The sequence below is a fragment of the Myotis daubentonii genome, chromosome 11 (assembly GCF_963259705.1).
Source record: "Myotis daubentonii chromosome 11, mMyoDau2.1, whole genome shotgun sequence".
Classification (NCBI taxonomy): domain Eukaryota; kingdom Metazoa; phylum Chordata; class Mammalia; order Chiroptera; family Vespertilionidae; genus Myotis; species Myotis daubentonii.
In genome coordinates this window covers 52,729,910-52,745,767 of record NC_081850.1, presented here as the reverse complement: position 1 = coordinate 52,745,767, position 15,858 = coordinate 52,729,910, and the positions used below count along the sequence as shown (strand labels likewise).

General features: G+C 45.9%; 1 protein-coding gene across 7 annotated transcripts in view; it reads right to left on the bottom strand.

Moving 5' to 3' along the window:
- RUSC2 (RUN and SH3 domain containing 2) overlaps nt 1-5,705 on the bottom strand; it is a 56,969-nt gene extending 51,264 nt beyond the window's left edge. For 3 of the 7 annotated variants that reach the window (XM_059657265.1, XM_059657263.1, XM_059657266.1), the window contains exon 1: nt 5,410-5,685. The gene's annotated coding sequence lies outside the window, so the exon portion shown is untranslated. Of the gene's footprint in view, nt 1-5,409 lie in introns of all 7 variants that reach the window. The other 4 variants (XM_059657267.1, XM_059657269.1, XM_059657268.1 and 1 more) reach the window with 4 other exon arrangements.
- Between the last annotated feature and the right edge of the window lie 10,153 nt (nt 5,706-15,858).

The window sequence follows — 15,858 nt, the reverse complement described above, 5'->3', positions numbered from 1 at the left end:
CCCTGGTCGGGCTCGTACAGGAGGCAACCAATAGATGTGCTTCTCTCACATCAATATTTCTCTCTGTCCTTCCCTCTCTCTCTAAAAATCAATGGAAAAATATTCTCATGTGAGGATTCAAAAAGAAAAAAAGAAAAATCCCCTACTATGACTGTATTCCTGTCAACCTCTCCCTTTATGTCCATGAAGATTTACTTTATATATTTATGTGCTCCTATGTTTGGGTGCATAAATGTTCACAAGGGTTATATCCTCTTATTGGATTGCTCCATTTATCATTATGTAGTGTCCTTCTTTGTCTCTTACTATAGACTTTGTTTTAAAGTCTATTTTGTCATTGCCAGGGGCTGGGGGAGAGGGAAGTAAGGAGTTGCTGTTCAATGGATATAAAGTTTCAGCCAAGCAAGATGAATAAACTCTAGAGAGCTGCAGCAAAACAATATACTAATAGTCAACGATATATTGTACACTTAAAAATTTATTAAGAGGGTAGATCTTATTATGCATTCTTTCCACAATAATAATTTTAAAAAGATGTCAATACTACCCAAAGCAATGTATGAATTTTATGCAACCCCTTTCAAAATCCTAATGATTTTTTTTTTTTTTTTGCAAAAATAGAAAAATTCAACCCTAAAATTCATATGGCATCTCAAGGGATCCTGAATAGCTAAAACAATCTTGAAAAAGAAAAACAAAGTTGGAGGATTCATTTTCCTTATTTCTAATCTTACTACAAAGTTACAGTAATCAAAAGAGTGTGGTACTGGCATAAAGACAGACATATAGGCCAATGGAATACAACAGAGAGCCCAGAAATAAACCCCGGCATAAATGGCCAAATGATTTTCAACAAGAATGCCAAGTTTATGAAATGGGAAAGGACAGTCTTTTCAACAAATGGTGTTGGGAAAACTGGATCCATATGCAAAAGAATGAAATTTGGCCTTTATTTTATACTACATATACAAATTACTCATGGATCAAAGACCTAACCATAAGAGATAAAAGTATAAAAACACCTAGAAGAAAACATAGGAGGAAAGCTCCATGACACTGAATTTGGCAATGATTTCTTGGATATAACACCAAAGCACAGGTAACAAAAAAATAAAAAAAAGAAAGAAAAAATAGGTAAATTTGACTTCATTAAAATTTAAAACTTGTCAGTGGGGTGTTTTGTGCATCAAAGGACTATACAAGGAGTGAAAAGGCAATCCACAGAACATATCTGCAAATCACACGTCTGAAAAGAGATTTCTATCCAGAAACTCCTATAGCTCAACAATAGATAGACATATGAACCAATTTAAAAATGGCCAAAGGATTTCAATAGACTCCAAAGAAGATATAAAAATGGCTAATAACACATGTAAAGATGTCAAAAATCACTAGTTGTAAGAGAAATGCAGGTCAAAATCATAATGAGATACCACTTCATAGCGATTAGGATGACTATTATTAAAAAAAAGAAAATAAGTGTTGGCAAGGAGGCGGACAAATTGGAAACCTCTACATTGCTGTGGGAATGTAAAATGGTAGTCACTATAAAAAATGGTATACAGTTTCTCAAAAAAGTAAATACAGAATTACCATACAATCCAGCAATTCTATTTCTAGGTATATATCCCAAAGAAAACAGAGTCTCAGAAGATACTTGCACACCCATGTTCATAGCAGCATTATTCACAATAGTTAAAAGGTAGAAGCAACACAAGTGTCATGGATGGATGAATGGATAAACAGAATTAGCATATACATACAATGAATATTATTCAGTCTTAAAAAGGAAGGAAATTTGGATACAAGCTACCACATGGATGAACCTTGAAGACATTATTTAAGTGAAATGAGCCAGTCACAAAAAGATAAATATTATATGATTTGACTTATATGAAGTACTTAGTCATATTCATGGAGAAAGAAAGTAGAATTGTGGTTGCCAGAGGTTTGGGGGAAGAGGGAGTGAGGAGTTATTGTTTATTGAGTATGGAGTTTCAGTTTGAGAAGATGAAAAAGTTCTGGATATGGATAGTGGTGATGGTTGGACAACAATGTGAATGTACTTAATGCCACTGAACTGCACCCTTGAGAATGGCTTAAATGGTAAAATTTTATGTTATGTATATAGGTGTCCCAAAAATGTATACACACACTTTGAATAAATAAATGTAAAGGCAGTGTTTATTAAAATACATTTCATTTTCAAAGCTGAGCTATCAGCTATTAAAGTGTATATACATTTTTGGGGGACACTCTGTATTTTACCACACACACACACACAAAATAAATGTGGCAAGCGAGAGGTTCTGCTGTAAGTTATACTTTAGAATCCACTCTCGCCCCACTCTCACCTATGGCTGTCTCTCTCACAGCAATGTTAATATCTGGCCACTCAAAATAATATGCTCATTTTGAATGATGAACTAATTTGACAGGCACTACAAGATCATATGCCAATGTTTGTGTGGGTGTTTTCTGGGTAACCTCAACACAGACCAATGACACTACGTCTACGAGCCTGCCCTCACCCTGACATGAAATGAGCCATCTCAGTCAAGTGACTTTTGACAGAGTGCTCAGTCATTGTGTATGAGTAACAGAAGAAAAGGGTGAGATATTGTCCTGGAGAAAATTAGAATGCATAAGGCTCCTCATGAACTAAGGTTGCCAGACTTAGCAAATAAAAATACAGGACACACTGTTTATCTGAAATTTAAATTTAACTTGGCATCCTGTATTGTATCTGCCAATGCTCTGAAGTACTGGAAGTTAGAGAGAAAGTAAGTCACACAGTCCAGAGTATTCTAGGGATACTGAGATCTTAACAGGGAACCTACACCGGAAAACAGAAAAGCTCATTAAAAGTGTATTCATTACCCCCCTGGCTCAGTTGGTTGGGCATCCTCCCATGCACCAAAAGGTTGCCAGTTTGATTCCCTCCCCCCATGGGCTTGATCCCTGGTAGGGGGAGTTTGGGGAGCAGCTGATGTCTTGCTCTCACATCGATGTTTCTCTCTCCCTTCCTCTCTTCCTAAAAATCAATTAAAAACCTTTTAAGAAATGTATTGATTACAAGAAAAAGTATTGATTTCCAGATACCATGCCCAGTAATCCAGCTCAGGAGCCCCTGCCTGCTTTAGGTTTTTATGATCCAAGATTTACTTATAAAGGTGGGTGAGAGAAAGGGAAAGTGAAGAGGGATAAATCAAACCTAAAATAGGTGGGAGCATACCCAGACTCCTGCGTGGCAGGCCTGGCCTCAAAGAGGGACCTTAAACACTTAACCTAAAAATCAGAGGAAATCAGCTTTTGACTTTGGCTCAAAGCAGAAGACAAACAATGGTGGTAGGGGCCCTGTGGCCATCCTGCAGAAGGCCCACAGTTAACAGAATAGCAGGGATAGGTGGTGGGATCTCTCTTTCCCCCCATAATCCATATCACTGCGGCCTAAGAACCCCAATCACTACTTTTACCTACTAATACTCTGAGACCTAATTACAATAATGCCACTGCTAGTCAGGCAACTACTTCTAAGCGTATAAGCTCCTACGACTTTCTAGCTATGGTTTCATCACTCAGCAGTGTTATCGACTTCCCTCACGGAACCCGGGCCCAAACGGAGGTCTGAACCCTGTCTTACCTTCAGGAAACCGAATCTGTTTAGGTCATCCTCCCAGGAATCAATAGAAACAGGTCCCAGGCTCTCGTTCTTTGAGAATTCCATCTTTAAATGGCCCGTGTTCTTGTTTATCACGGACACGGCTCATTTAGCGGTAATCCCTGTCTGACTCTGGCCTACCGAGATATAAATGGCCCACATGGGCTGAGACTACAGCAGTATTCAGGAATCTTCCATATCTGTCGCACTAGGCCTGCCTGCGATGTTTATCCCTCCAGTGTCGGAGATGGGGGGTGGGGTGGTGGCTCGGGTGGGGTATCCAGGAGCTAAAGGGTAAAATAAAGAAGGTTCTTCATGCCTCCAACCTGTCCTGAAGCACCCGCTGACCAGCTACACTGAGTCAGCTCTAAAGGCTGTGGCTAAGCCTCCAGAATTCTTCCCCAGAGGGAGCAGTTGTCTCTTGGGCAAGAGGAGTGGTTCACCTGGGCAAAGCTCTTATCTGGGCAGCCTCTAGGCCAGTGGTTCTCAACCTTGGCTGCACATTAGAATCACCTGGGAATCTTTTTAAAATCCTGATTTCTGGGCCTCATCCTCCGGAAATTCTGTTTCTTTATTATGGGGTGGGGCCACAACATTAGTAACAAAGAAACAGTTTCCGGAGGATGAGGCTGAGAAATCAGGATTTAAAAAAAAAAATCCCAGGTGATTCTAATGTGCAGCCAGGGTTGAGAACCACTGCTCTAGGCACTGACCAATACAAATGTCTGCAGCCCCAGCCTGACATTTTTTTTTTGTAAGTAGAACATAAGTGGAAACAGCTGATACATGGAAGCCAGTATGTAAATGAAATTAGATGCAAGAATTGAAAGACTGAACATATCCCGTTCTATGCTCCCAATGTGAGCACTGCAAGTACACCCCTCCTCCCCCAATGCTCTTCCTTGTTCACCCTTTCGTGGGCCTCGTGACACCTCTCCCACTCAAGCACTCTGCTCCCAGCCTCTGCACCGGGCTCATTCATTTATTCATCCTCCATCAAATATTTACCGAGTGCTACCACGTGTCGCACCCCGTCCTGGGCACTGGGGATACAGATGAGCGGTGCGCGGTCCTGGCCTCCGGGCAGTCCCCCCGCACCCCCACGGGGGCAGCCTGGCCGCCCCACGCCAGTGCCCAGTCGGGGCAGCAGAACCCCGGCGCCCTTCGCAGCAGGTAAGCGCAGGGCAGGGGGCTGGCGAACGGCCAGGCCAGAGGTTTTCGCGAGGTACAACGGGATGCACCCGGGTTCCCATCCCGGCAGATGCCAACTTGGGAACCGGGTACCGAGGGGCGGGGAGCGCAAAGGACGGCCGGCTGGGCTGGCCGTGCGGAGGTCCCAGCGCAGTCCCGGCTGCATGCGGCCCCCGCGCTCCCCAGGCCGGCCCCAGGGGCAGGAGCGCAACGATGACCCCCGGGCGCGCGTCAGCGGAGCGGTGTCTCCGGGGGGACAGTTGGAGGAGACGGTTGGGCTGGATCTGGGGTGACTCCCAAAGGGAGAGGTGGCCCTGGGTGTTTGCGGTTCCTTGCGTGGTGGAGCTGAAGGGTCAGGGAGAGGACGGAGGAGGAGTTGGGTCCAGACGGTCCGAGCGGCCGGGAGGATGGGGATGAGGGAGCGAGGGGAGGGCGCTGAGGGGCAGGGCGGTGCCGAGCGCTGGGTAAGAGGGCTGCCAGAGGGTCTTCTTAAGGGGTCATTCGGGCGTGAGGGCGAAGGCAGCCCGGACCCCGCTGGCCGCGAAGAGGCCTCCTACCTGGTCTCTCGCCTCACGTGGTCGATCCTGCAGCGGCGGCGGCGGCGTGTCGCCCCCTCGTGAGATGGCGCTGCAGCGGGGCAGGCCGGCGCCCCCTCCTATCCGGGCGTGTTGGGAACGCCCGGCCCCCCTGCGGCTGCGAGGCCGATGGTCCAGCCTGGATTGCCCTGTCGCCGCGCCTCCGGACGGCGCGTGGGTCCGACCCGCTGGGCTCCGGGTGCCCGCCGCCGCCTGGGCTCCGCGGAGAAGGGCGCAGCGAGTCACGCGCAGTGCTTGCCCGCGAGGGGCGCGGCCGGGCTGCGGCCGGGGCCCCGCCTCCTGCGGCCGCGCCCCGCCCCTTCGGGGTGGTGTCCGCCCGAGCGGGGCTGGGGTGGGCTGGAACCTGGAGCCCCGGGCGGGCGCAGGCCCACTGGTTTCCGAGGCAGGTGCAGCTGCTCAGCCACCTCCGCCGAAAACCCAGACGAGCCATCCCGCCACCCAAGTAGAAGCTCTTGGGGAAAACGGAAAAGCGCAGAACTAAGGCCTCATCTCAGCTGAGACCGATTGAATCGGAATCACTGGGGGGTTGGGGGTGCCCAGGCTTTGATGATTTTGAAAGCACCCCATGGCCAGCCAGGCTTAAGCAGCCCTGGTAGAATCTGGAACTGACAGAGCTCTCTCCTTCGACCAAAACGTTAGTCAGGCCCTTCTGAGTCCTCTGCTGGACTCGGGCTTGGCCTTGGGCTTCCCTCGCTGGCCTTGTAGAGTCCCGTCTGCGCAAGGAGCCTGGTCAGTCAGTTGAGTGAAGATGCCCCATCCTTAGTATTTGACCTCCTGGATGTCTTACCACCCTGGGCTGGCGTCGGCGAGAGTTTTGTTGAGTCAGTCTAGCAAGGAACCCTTACCCCTCACGTTTCCGCTTAGTAACTGCTGTTGTCTGGATGCTGTGGCCCACGCGAATGTTAGACCAAGTGCTATGGTCCAAAATTCATATGTTGAAATCCTAACACCCAAAGGTATTTGCAGATGGGGGCCTTTGGGACGTGATGAGGTCATGAGGGTGGAGCTCACATGAATAAGATTAGTGCTCATGAAGATCCCCAAGAGTTGCCCTAGCTCGCTTGGCTCAGTGGATAGAGCGTCAGCCTACAGACTGAAGGGTCCTGGGTTCGTTCTGGTCAAGGGCACATGCTCGGGTTGCGGGCTCCATTCCTAGTGTTGGGGCGTGTAGGAGGCAGCAGATTGACGATTCTCTCTCATCGTTGATGTTTCTCTCTCCCTCTCCCTTCCTTTCTTCAATCAATAAAAATATCTTTAAAAAAATCTCACAGAGCTTCCTAGACCATTGGTTGGCAAACTCATTGGTCAGCACAGCCAAATATCAACAGTACAGCGATTGAAATTTCTTTTGAGAGCCAAATTTTTTAAACTTAAACTATATAGGTAGGTACATTGTTATTAACTTAATTAGGGTACTCCTAAGGCTTAGGAAGAGCCACACTCAAGGGGCCAAAGAGCCACATGTGGCTCACGAGCCGCAATTTGCCAACCACAGTCCTAGACCAATCCTACAAGAAGTCTGCAACCTGAGGGAAAAAGAACCTACTCAGCACTCTGATTTTGGGCTTCCAGCTTCCAGAACTGAAAAGTTATTGTTGCTTATAAGCTACCCAATCTGGTATTATTGTAACAGCCTGAATAGATGAAGACTACTTTTCTTTCTTTTTTGTTGTGGTTGTTAATCCTCACCTAAGGATATTTTCTCCACTGATTTTTTTGAGAGTGGCAGGGAGTGAGAGAGAGAGAACCATCGATGTGAGAGAGACACATTGATTGGTTGCCTCCAGCACTCACCCTGAAGGGGCCAGGGATTGAGCCTGCAAATGAGGTATGTGCACTCATTCATAATTGAACCTGCAGGTCGTCAGTCTGTGAGCCGATGCTCTAACCCAGGGGTCCTCAAACTATGGCCCGCGGGCCACATGCAAATACAAATACTGTATTTGTTCCCGTTTTGTTTTCTTACTTCAAAATATGTGCAGTGTGCATAGGAATTTGTTCATAGTTTTTTTTTAAACTATAGTCCGGCCCTCCAACGGTCTGAGGGACAGTGAACTGGCCCCCTGTTTAAACAGTTTGAGGACCCCTGCGCTAACCAATGAGACAAACTGGCTAGCGCAAGACTAATTTTTCATTCTCTGACTCCCACCCTTGTTCCTTGGCTATAAATCCCTACTTGTCCTTGTTGGGATCTGGGTTGAGCTCAGTTTCTTCTCCACTGCAAGACTTCATTGCAGTGGCGCCCAAACTTATTGCGATGGCCCCCTTTAAATAAAGTCTGTCTTACCATTCTTAACAAGTGTCATAACTTTTTAACAAAACTCATGCGCTTCCCACTCCTATGGTGGACAGGGTGTGTGTGAGACATCGAGGATCCTATTGTCTCCTTCCTCTAGCGAACGGCAGGTGGGGGCAGGGGGTCGTTCAGCGAGTAGTTATTGAAGCACACTCGGTACCATGCTCCGCGAAAGAGTCAGAGACTGTGCCTGTGCTCTGGGCACTCACAGGCTTGTTGGGTCCCAGTCAAGAAAGCAGGTGTCACTGTGTGTCATGCCTCGTCAGGCCTCACAGAAGTGATGGGACCTGGGTTTTAAAGAATGAGTGGGAGATAAAGGGTGCGGAGGAATCAGCCTGAGCAAAGAACAAAGGGGCAAAATGACTGATATGATGGAGGTGTGGGGTGATATACTAAGGAACTCACCAGTAAGCAGTGGAGACACTGAAGGGCTTTACGTGGAGGCGGGAATGGCAAATCAAATACAAACTTTAGAAATAAAATTCTGAGGGTGGAAAGGGCTTGGGCTTCCAGCAGGGGGAGCAGTGAAAAGCCACATTTGTGCAGTTCAGCTGTCCAGGTGGAGACTTAGAATCCCTTCCCCGAGAACCTGGACTTGGGGGAGAGAGAACTACACCCTTACTCATGATTAGACTTATAATGGAAATTTGAAAACTGTGTGTGACCATCTTTAACTTGCCAAATGGCCTGAGTAGCAAAGAAATCCTATTTGCTAAGAAGACTCAGCCTGTTGTATAAAGAGGAGCCCAGCCAAGACACAAAAAGAGGGGTCCCCAGGTTCTTGGGGCCTTCCAGCAGCCCGTTCCACTTCTTACTGAAGCCCAACTTGATTCCTGCTCTGGGTTGATGACACATCCTTCTATCCATTCACACAGTCTCATTCAGCAAGTGTGGGTTACTTCCTCTTATTTGTGTCAAGGGATAATTTCCAAAAAGATAAAATCATGTCTTCTACAAATATAAAATAAACACATATTAAACTCACTAATTAATGAGGGAACCAGTAAGATACTAAAATCAGTTCAAATGAGGATTTGACTTCTAGAAATGTCTATTTTCTACCAAAGTTAATTTGCAGCACTGGAAACAGGATTCATTTGCATTGTTATGGGCAGAAACATCTTGCATTATTACCAGTATTTTGAACAGAATTTCAATTTGGAAATCCCACTCTAGTTGGAGTGTGAATATTGAATTAAAGGAAAGTAAAGAGGCCAGTTAGGTGATTATGATGAGAAGTGAGAGGGCCTGAATTAGGACAGTGGCTGAGGGGTTAGATAAGAGGAGATAGATTCAAGAGAGTTTAGGGTGTACAATCTGTAGGACTTTAATGAAATGTGTCATTGGGGGGTGGGATTGGGGGTAGAGTAGAGCCAATAGTCTGGGATGACTCCGGGATGCTTCAAATGCTGAGTCTTCTCCAACACTCTTTGCATGTATCTTAGAGGACTTGGGGCCAGAATTGCAGGGAAATGTTGGGGCTAGGACAATGCTCCCTTGTTTTCCTGTTTCTGGCAGTGATAAATAAGGTTATTTCCCCCACAAATTCTTAAAGAAAAAGGTGCAGGTGAACCACATGGTCCTGTGATCTTTCCTTGTTCCTGAGGCTGCAGATGAGGAACAAGTGTAAACCTTGCCCATGTAAACTTGGACTTGATGTAAGGAGGACCAACCCAGCTTCAGAAAGCCCCTCGTGGGGCTGTCTCCAGGAATGAAACTTTATTAAAGAGGCCAGACTAGTGAAATAATTTTTAAACTTCAGACTTTAAAATTAAGGCTTGCCCTACCTATTTTGGCTCAGTGGATAGAGCAGTGATGGTGAACCTTTTGAGCTCGGCGTGTCAGCATTTTGAAAAACCCTAACTTAACTCTGGTGCCGTGTCACATATATAAATTTTTTGATATTTGCAACCATAGTAAAACAAAGATTTATATTTTTGATATTTATTTTATATATTTAAATGCCATTTAACAAAGAAAAATCAACCAAAAAAATGAGTTCGCATGTCACCTCTGACACGCGTGTCATAGGTTCGCCATCACTGGGATAGAGCGTTGGGTCCCAGGGTCGATTCTGGTCAAGGGCACGTACCTCAGTTGCAGGCTTCTCCCTGACCTGGGCCCTGGTCAGTGCGTGTGCAGGAGGCAACCAGTCAATGTGTTTCTTTCACATCAATATTTCTCTCTGTCTCTCCCTCTCGCTCTCCACTCTCTCTGAAAATCAATGGAAAAATATCCTTGGGTGAGGATTATAAATAAATAAATAAATAAATAAATAAATAAATAAATAAATAAATAAATAAATAAAAAAAATAAAGGCTTTTCCCATTTTCATCTTGGCCTTACTGCAAATGGCCATGTTGAGTGGGAAATGGGGGTGGCACCTGGATGTCTACCTTCTCCCACTACCTCTTCTCCTGTTCCCAGCTTGCTAACTCTCTTTCTCCAGATTTTGAGCATGGTGGAAGGAGAAGAAATGAGGAAGGTTCTTACTCAACTAATCCTATCACAAACTAATTTTAGTGCTTGGCAGATATCTAAAGCCGACTCTTTCTCAAGGAGCCCTTTCGGAGGTTTTTCAGAGAGTCCCTCCCTGTTGGTGGAGATTTCTCCTATACCTAGTTACTTTAAAGAGGGTGAATTTATTCCCTTTGTCTTTTTTATCAATAGGAAAAACAGCCTTCTTAAAATCATTGCTATTAGAGTGTTCACTAATAAAATCACATTTTCTAAATATAAAGGACTAGAGGCCCAGTGCACAAAAATTTGTGCACTCAGGGGGGAGGGGGGGATCCCTCAGCCCAGCCTGTGCCCTCTCGCAGTCTGGGACCCCTTGGGAGATAACGACCTGCTGGCTTAGGCCTGCTCCCGGGTGGCAGAGGGCAGGACCAATCCCTAGGTGTAGCCCCTGGTCGGGCTCAGAGCAGGGCTGATTGGGGAGTTGGGGCGCCACCCCCTGTCATGCACAGAGCAGGGCGGATCAGCAGGTTGCAATGCCACCCTCAGTCACGCTCAGGGTAGGGCTGATTGGGGGGTTGGGGCACCGCCCCCTGTCACACTCAAGGCAGGGTCGATGGGGAGGTTGCGGCACCACCCAGTCATGCACAGAGCAGGGCCAATCAGGGGGTTGGGGTGCTGCCCCCTGTCACTCACAGAGCAGGGCCCATCAGGGGGGTTGGGGCTCTGTACCCTGTCATGCACAGAGCAGAGTCGATCAGGGGGTTGGGGAGCTCCCCCGTCACACACAGAGCAGGGCCAATCAGGGGGTTGGGGCGCCGCCACTGTCACACTCAGGGCAGGGCCGATGGGGAGGTTATGGCTCTACCCTGTCACACACAGAGCAGGGCCCGTGGGGGGGAGGGGCGGATTGGGGTGCCCCACCCTGTCACACACAGAGCCGCAGGGCGATCAGGGGGTTGGGGAGCTCCCCTCTATGAGGCACAGAGCAGGGCCGATCAGGGGGTTGGGGCGCCGCACCCTGTCACACACAGAGCCGCAGGGCGATCAGGGGGTTGGGGAGCTCCCCCCTATGAGGCAGAGAGCAGGGCTGATCAGGGGGTTGGGGCGCCTTCCCCTGTCATGAACAGAGCAGGGCAGATAGGGAGGTTGTGGCCCCGCCCCCTGTCACACACAGAGCCACAGGGCGATCAGGGGGTTTGGGCACTGCCCCCTGTCACGCTGATCCTGGTGCCGGGAGGCCTCGCGGCTCCGCTGATCCCGGTGCTGGGAGGCATATTACCCTTTTACTATATAGGATAGAGGCCTGGTGCACAGGTGGGGGCTGGCTGGTTTGCCCTGAAGAGTGTCCTGGATCAGGGTGGGGGTCCCCACTGGGGTGCCTGGCCAGTCTGGGTGAGGGGCTGAGGGCTGTTTTCAGGCTGGTGGGTGACTGAAGCTCCCAACCGCTCCTTTTTTTCTTTTTTCTTTTTTTTTATTCTGGGCCAGCTTTAGCTCTGAGGCTTGGCTCCAGCTCTTAGGCCTCGGCTGCTGAAAGCAGGTATCTGGTTTGTTTGGGTTCTATAATCGAAACACTGTTTCAACTCCAACTCTGAGATCCCGACTGGCTGAAAGCAGGTTTCTGGAGTTTGTTTAGATTCTATATTTGTAACAATGTTTCAAACTGCAAGCTCAGAGGCCGGCAGCGGCAGGCGGGGAACGTTGGAGTCCTCCATCACTGAAGCAAGCAAGCCTCATGTTCACTTCAAGCTGCCTGGCTGCCAGCCGCCAACTTGGCTGGCAGTTAATTTGCATATCACCCTGATTAGCCAATGGGAAGGGTAGCGGAGGTATGGCTAATTACCATGTTTCTCTTTTATTAGATAGGATTATGTAGCCAGCTATTTTAATAGCTTATATAAAACATTTTAAAATTTTTTTCTCCAGTTTCCCAGAAGTTTTCTGCTGTACTATAGCTACTCATGCATAGACTCTGAAGACTATGATTGTCAGTTAGTTGGGGTTTTTGTTTGTTTTAAACTTCAATTCACTTTAAGTAAAATCTATTAGTTTATAATGCTCACTATAGCTCGTCCAAGAAAAATAAATATCTACACTCTTTTTTTAAAGGAGCTTGTAATATTTGTTCATAATATATATAGAAGTTTAATAAGAGTAAAATTATTTTCCTATGCTTATATAAAAATTTAATTTCATAGTTGTAGAAAGTCGATTCACTATCTACTTAAAAAGTATTTTTTATTGTTGACAGTATTACATAGTTGGTCACTTACAACTCCTTTGAAACCTCTAGGCATTTAAAAAATCAATTTTATAGAAGCATAATCTACAATAAAATGCAGATTTTAAGTGTATAGTTTGATAAGATTTGACAAATGTATACACCCATGTAACCACCTCAAAATCAAGATATAGAAAATTTGCCTGGCCAGAGTGTCTCAGTGGTTGTCAACCTATGAACCAGGAGGTCACAGTTCAATTCTCAGTTAGGGCACATGCCCAGGTGGTGGGCTCGGTCCCCAGTGTGGGGCATGCAAGAGGCAGCCAATCAATGATTCTCTCTCACCATTGGTGTTTCTATCTCTTTCTCCCTCTCTCTGAAATCAATAAAAATACCATATATATATATATATATACCCATGCCGATTCACAGAAAATCAACCCCACCCACAGGCAACCTTCTATCTAATTAGAAATCTGTAGGCATTTATCAGCATTATCTCATGTTTCCTTCTGCTGAGGTCTCCTCAGCCTTTCAGATGCTATCTCTGACAAGATAAAGACACTCTACTAGGTCTCTTATGTGGCTCAGATCTGGTCTATGGGGAGCACCCATGCATCCCTTTGTCCTGGAAGATAGCGGGAATATTAGGCCAATCTCATCATAGCCACCTTGACTTGCTCTGCCAGAGAATAAATAGTTAATTGTTCTCTTGCTTTTTAGATTTTCCAGTTATGTCAGGTATGAGTTCTCTTGGGTCCCCCAAACACATTAATCATATCAATCTCTCCAAGTAATTTCCTTAAAACCATCTCAACTTGAATTGAACTGGGGTGGGGGACTCAAAGCCCTCTAGCAAGTCTGTCTAAAGATCTCACTCTAATGTCTGAATTTCTGGCGCTTTTCTCAAGGTGGGTGAAATGATTGCTACAATTTTTTCATTGCACATCTCTTTTTTGTGCGTGTGTTAATCCTCTCCCGAGGATATTTTTTTCCATTGACTTTAGATAGAGTGGAAGGGAGTGGCAGGAAGAGAGAAGGAGAGGGAGAGGGAGAGGGAGAGGGAGAGGGAGAGGGAGAGGGGGAGGGGGAGAGAGAGAGAGAGATAGATCAGTTGCCTCCTGCACACGCTTGGTGCCCTGACTGGGGCTGGGGATCAAACCTGCAACCCAGGTACATGCCATTGACTGGGAATTGAACCCACATTCCTTTGGTGCACAGTAGTACACCGGCCAAGGCTCAGACCCCCTTTTTGCAAGTCTTGCATGGTCATCACACCTCACTTTGGAATGTGTTGGATCCTCAGCAGAGACTGATTCAGATTTCCCAAGATTTATATAAACCACTGAGAGAGAATGCCAGTTGTTCAGGGGCTTGAGGGGAATATCATTGGTCCAAATTTTATTTGTGCAAATTTCTTAAGTGGGAGACCATGAGTAACCATGTTTCATAAAAAAAGGCCCTAAAGTATAACTGGAAATGAGATGCCAAAGGATAAGATTCATTTTGAAAGAACAGAGTAGAGACGAGTTTAGGACAAATAAGGTGGTAGATCTCATTCATTTACTCATTTATTGAAAAACAGCAATCTAAGTGCTAGCAGTCTCCTGGGTGATAGGTACACAAAAATGACACAAAGTTCTCGCCCTCAAGGAGATCATCATGGCCTAGCAGAGAAGTAAACCACAATTAAAATAGGCACGTGAGTGAAAATACATTCAAGTCTTGGTAGTAAAAATAAGGGAAATGTACAAGGTGGTTTAGCGAATAGGAGCTTGGGTGTCAGTGAAGTCTCCCAGAGGAAGCGACCAAAACTGGGAGTGAAGAGCAGTAGACATTAGCTATGAAGGAGAGATATGTATACTAACAGGACAGAATAGAAAGATCCAAAGCATAAAGGCTTCTGAAGATAATGGAAAACTGGAGGAACTGCGTATAGTTTGGTATGGCAGAAAGGAGGGTATGAGGATGGAGAGGTAGGCAGCACCAAGGTAGGGAAGTTGTGAGGACTCACTAAAGAATTTTAAACTGGCAAATGAGGTAATCTGATTTGTACTTTTGAAGGCGCATTCTCTGTGGTGTGGATAATGAATTGAAAAGAAGCAGAATCAGAGGCAGGGAGACCTGAGAGGAGGATGTTGCCATGTAATAGGCAAGGAATGATGAAAGCAATGGAACTGGAGATGAATAAGAAGGGGAAGATTTGAAGACATTTCTAAGACAGAGTAAGTGGAACTTGGTAACAGAGTGGACTGGATTAGAGGAACACAAGGGAGGAGTCCAGAAGGACTTCCAAGTTTCTGGTTTGAGGGATTTATTGGGTGGTGGTGCTATTTAGGGAAACGAGAAAAATAGGCAGAGAAGCAGATTTCAATTCTTTCATTTGTTCATTCATTCAACAGACATTTATTAAAGGCCCATTACATGCTATGAATAGACAAGTAAATAAATGATTAAAATGCCCTGTGAAAAGTGTCAATGATAGAGGTATGCACAGGGGAGCAATTGAATAAATAGGACAGGTATATAAATCACATTGAAGAATTAGGGGAAGCCCTTGGAGGAAACAATGCCTAATCTGAGCTTCTTAAAAAGAACTGAGGTGAAATTCATAGAACATAAAATTAACCATTTTAAAGTATACAATTCAGTGGCATTTAGTACAAAGTGTTGTTCAACCACCGCCTCTATCTAGTTCCAACTATTTTGAGTTTTGAAGGGTGACTAGGAGTTTGCTAGATGAAGAAGGGGGTGAAGAAAAGCATTTTGGGATATGAGAACAGCATGATTGATGACACAAAGGACAGAAATAGAATGCAGAAGGGGGAGTAGTGAAAGACAAGGCTAAAGAGGGCCCAATAATAAAATGTCCAAATTTTAACTTGATCCAGAAGACCTGGGAAGCCCTCAACAGATGCAAAGCTAGGGTTTGACATGATCAAGTTTGCCGTTCAGACAGATTACTCCGGGGATGCTCTGGATAGGAGAAAGCCAGGAAGATGGGTTGGGAGAGTTTATGTAGCAATCCAGGTGAGAGATGATTAAAGTCTAAACAAGGGCAATGGTAGTAATAATGGAGGGAACTGAAAACAAGACATAGTAAAGATGCAGAATTCACACGACCTCATGACTTATTAGACATCAGACTAGGCAGGGGTCCTCAAATTTTTTAAACAGGGGGCCAGTTCACTGTCCCTCAGACCGTTGGAGGGCCGGACTATAGTTTAAAAAAAACTATGAACAAATTCCTATGCACACTGCACATATCTTATTTTGAAGTAAAAAAAACAAAACGGGAACAAACACAATATTTGTATTTGCATGTGGCCTGCGGGCCGTAGTTTGAGGACCCCTGGACTAGTGGAAGGCTATAGGATGATTCCCATTATTCTGCCTTGGGTGACTGGAATGATGGCGGTAGCATCCTGGGATGAAA